This window comes from Mya arenaria, chromosome 4 (assembly GCF_026914265.1).
Source record: "Mya arenaria isolate MELC-2E11 chromosome 4, ASM2691426v1".
Taxonomy (NCBI): Eukaryota; Metazoa; Mollusca; class Bivalvia; order Myida; family Myidae; genus Mya; species Mya arenaria.
Genome location: NC_069125.1, coordinates 13,587,167 through 13,591,704, shown reverse-complemented (window position 1 = coordinate 13,591,704; position 4,538 = coordinate 13,587,167). Strand labels below are relative to the sequence as shown.

At 35.0% G+C, this 4,538-nt stretch overlaps 1 long non-coding RNA gene across 1 annotated transcript; it reads right to left on the bottom strand.

Moving 5' to 3' along the window:
- Window positions 1-552: 552 nt before the first annotated feature.
- LOC128232322 (uncharacterized) lies at window positions 553-3,677 on the bottom strand. Its single transcript, XR_008260519.1, has 3 exons — window positions 3,091-3,677; window positions 2,289-2,458; window positions 553-1,976 (listed from the first exon to the last, which is right to left on the bottom strand). It is a non-coding gene; the product is annotated as an uncharacterized LOC128232322 (long non-coding RNA).
- Window positions 3,678-4,538: the final 861 nt, after the last annotated feature.

Sequence of the window (4,538 nt, the reverse complement as noted above, 5' to 3'; positions counted from 1 at the left end):
TGATCATGACTACCTGGGGTATCTATGAAGAGTTGATCATGACTATCTGGGGTTTCTATGAAAATGTAATCATGACTACCTGGGGTATCTATAGAGATGATCGTGACTACCTGAGGTATCTTTGAAGAGTTGATCATGACTACCTGGGATATCTTTGAAGATTATAGGGTGTACATGTAGTGTGATGGTCCTGAACAACTGTGTAACAGGTATTGGAGTTTTAAGTGAAAATGCCAACTTGCCCCAAACCTTGAACTGGACACCAACAGCCTCCTTATTCTTCAAATGGTCAAGCTTGTCAACATGGTTAAAATTTTACATGTTCACTAAAAACACGTTTTTTTTGGAAATTAAGAAAACAAATACACACTACAGCAAAAAAGTGTAGGTCCAGCAGAAAAAATAGTGATCAGTCAGGTTTGTGGAAACAAACAAAAAAAACATTTCGCCTTAGCTGTACACTGGGCTTTTTTAAAAGTCAGTCAAATATGACTGCATTTTAACCTTTTATTGTTCATTTAACTAATTACGACAATTATCTGTCAGTATGTGCAAAGATCTTACATAAATTTATTAAAATAATTTGATTAAAAAGCAATGACTGTAATATTGACTTTTGACCATAAAGAATGTTTTACTATTAATTTATACCAGTGATTTCCTGGTATTAAATACAAGCAGGAATTGATATAAGAGGGGATGATTAAGGGCGCAACCTTTTGACACATGCCTCTCAGAGATGAAAATTATACAGTTTTAAATGTTTGCAGTGAGGCTCAGGGTGATTTTAAACAATTCATGTGCATGGTGCATATTTAGCCTATTTTATAACCTTTTTACAATATTGACATAATAAGCAAGTTGAATAAATTACACAGATTTAATAACATGTAAATGCAAAACTTTTTATATAATTATTCAAAAACATTGGCTCTGAAACATAACGTATCATATAGTCTTTGTTTAAAGCTGCTCTTTCACAGCCGGATCAACTGATTTGACATCTTAATTGTCTTGGAATGAGGTATTTTTTGCTAGATGTCTAGAAAACAGTGATATATATGACTGCTTTCAAAAGATCAGAGTTTTTTCTTAAATTTCCAATAACATGGGCGAATGCAAAAAGGTTCAAAGTGACATTAAATAAAGAAGCAGATAGAACCTTTTTGCTTTCACCCCCTTGAATTGATAATTGATGTTTTATGGCTACAAAAGTTACTTATAGACGCTTTAAGAAAATTAAAATTTTCAGCAGTTTTTCACACAATTGAGATCTGTTCTATTGTTTAATCTTAAATGAAGGATGCTTCTGAGACAAAACATGCAAAATAATGAAACAAGATAAGATCAACAATGACCCTAATTTGTGATGGTCAAGTTTCTGACACAAAGCGTAATAGTATTTACAGTTACATGCACAAATAATGATTTGCAATGCTAATAAGCTCTTGCTGAATTTCAGCAGGACCCTGTTACATATGTGTTGGACTGATATATCAATCACTAAATATCAATGGTATAAGGTCAAATAATTTAAGAATCATTGTGCAGAATAACCACTGTTTGCCATGACCATCACCTTTGACCAACAAACTTCAAAAACAATACTGGTCATGTTCTGGTCAAAGATAACCTACCATTAATCTTTCATGGTCTGAGGTCAACCTACCAAATGTATTTTCAAGATATTTACAAAAATAAAATGTGTCTGTTTGCAAACATATGCTAGTGTATATGCCCATTGTTTTTTACAATAGTGGCAAAATATATATAAAATACATTTAAGGTCAATAAATCAATAACACAAAGCAGCCTAGTTTTTTTAAGTAACAGATTCTCTGCAAGCCAAGCTAAGGTAATTCCATCCAAAGAGCATGCAAACTGTCAACAGCCGGTTGAAGAGATTTTCCTGAGGAACAATCCTGGGTATTCATTTACTTCATTCTGTCAGAGTAGAGATGTTTCAATCTGACAGCCTGCAATTTAAATGTACTCATTTGAAAACTGTTCATATTCACAATGACTTTGTGTTAAAAAATTCCATTAAGTGATGTTACATCAAATGTTGCCCATATAGCCACAGACTATCATTAAACAGTAATTTTACAGGTATGAAGCTATGGCGTTTACAGCATTTAAAATAAAACACATTTATGAAACAAATGATATAATTTACTTCGTCTGTATATAATTATTTATAAACTAATATGTTTTAAACAGATTATTATTTTTAGTTTTAAATACAGAAAATAATGTTGATGCTGAGGTCTTGGAAAGTTTATTCTTACACAAGGAAGAGGTGCAAAATGTATGCAGATGTCATTCTGTTGATGTTGTCATGGCTGCCACTGAGATCCTGGACTCAACGGCGTGGTCAAGTGTTGATCCAAGCAGCAATATATCTGCCATCGCTGTGGAAGGCTCTGGATAAAGGATGGCAAAGGTCCATGACCAGCTCCTAATAGCAAATTTAATTATAATTAATAGTATGAGATGCATTGTTTATTTAACATGTACATGGGTATATAATTAAACACTACATAATAATGCACCAGTCAATTGTAACCACGGGCCCCCAGGCCCGTGGGTATACCGGGGATAGCCGGGGAAATGGGCCGTGTTTTTACCTTCCAGGTGGCCCCGCAGTGCCGGGTGACTGCGGTGGTTTTGTCTTCCTGCCAAATATAGTGGGTAATGGGCCTTTCCTAGGGTCCCTTGGGTGCGGGGGCATTTGGCGGGGATTTCACGAGCAGTTTGTCCCTGCAGGGTGAGGACTTTGCCCGAGCATGGCTGGACCGAAAGTCAAAGTCCCTGCTATTCCCCGGACCATGGGGGTGGGGGGCGTGGTTACAAATGACTGGTGCATAATCAACACACATATCCAACTTCAAGAACCAGTTGACCAAACAGCATATGAGATGACTAGGGTACGAACTGACTAAGTCTAAGGTAAGAGTAGTACTACTCATAAAACGTCACACATTGATTTCTATCATATTTTTTTTATTTTCTATAATGTGTTCCGCATGCAAACAGAAAATGTCAATAAGAAATAGGCATCGAAAAGGCTTTTCAAGCTTGTAAAATTACCTTTGCCGACAGGATATATCCCTGTCAGTCAGTAGTAGTGTATGTTTCTGTAATTTCAATCGAACGATCTATTCGTTTGTTGATCATAAGTCATTTGAAGACAAAACTTCCCGCATCATCATTTCCAACGAAAACAACACAAGTACGGAAGTAGACGGGTAAGTTTGGACTCTCTCACCGTTTAACCCACGGAAACTGCCGAACACCTGAATTTGCTGTCGAGAGTGGTCTCCCGTATATAGTAATTTGCGCTAGAATTTGACATTTTTATTGGTTCCCTGTAATGTTATAATGCACTTACCAGAATAAAATTTTCGTTGTACTGCAAATTTACATATTTATTACTGTCGTGTGTGTTGGTTTATTTTTTTTCAGGGAAACTGTTCTATAAAAAAGAACCAAATGGCTGCAAACATGAATAATGTAAATTCCAAAAGGCAGTAACAATCAAGTTAAGAAATACGAAAGATCCACAAGGAAGTTAATTGCTCGTTACATTCAGTAGGCGCGAAGAAAAACATAGAATGCAGTTATGAATAGTATAAATAAACATTTCAATATTGCAGTAAGCAAACAAAAAGGTTGAACGCACTTGTCAATATCATGCAAGAATGAATGATATTCATGAAAGGATTGTTTCCTTAACAATAAAAAGCAAGAAAGATGAATTGCTTGTACATCAAATGTTAGAAACTAAAATGCAGTTGTCATGTTGCAGAACGCATAAGCAAGTTAATAACATCACAATGTCATTTAGCAGTATGAATGTCCTGGCGGATATTCCCTTCCATAATTTCAAGGCTTATAAAGTGATCTTTTTACGGATATTTTAATTACTAATAAAGTGTGGCAATTAATCAGGAATGTTTACACTAAGATACTGACGGAACATGTTGATATATGCTTAAATATTGTTTTTGAAGTCCACGGCTTTGAAAAGTGTTAGCAACGCGATTCAGCAAAAGGCTGTAGCGTGATTGGTTCATTCACACTATCACGTGATGCTACCAATGTTTTAATAAATGTCAAATTATCCGTCAGCTGATTTATGAGTCCTTTATTGCGAGTGGATATGGTACCAGCTTTCTATTTTTACTGTACCGGGATCATGCCATACACCATCCAATTTTTTTATCCTTAAGTTGTATTTGTTTTGCAATTTCGGTATCAAAAAGTAAATTAATGATTATATAAGCGATATAAGATTCATTACCGGGAATCATTTTTATGCGAAAACATGAGAAAGTCCCTTTAAAGTCACTGTTGAAATAAACAGATTTACAATTCAACACCCAAGTCATAAGTATCAAATTTCAGTACATGTAATTGATTTTCCTCCAAAGGCTTTCAAAAGACATAGAAATTAATCGAAAATGTTTGTTTTGTTACGGGCTTCCTCATCCTGCTTTATCAATTATGGGTTCAAAAACATGCAAAAAGCGTATTTT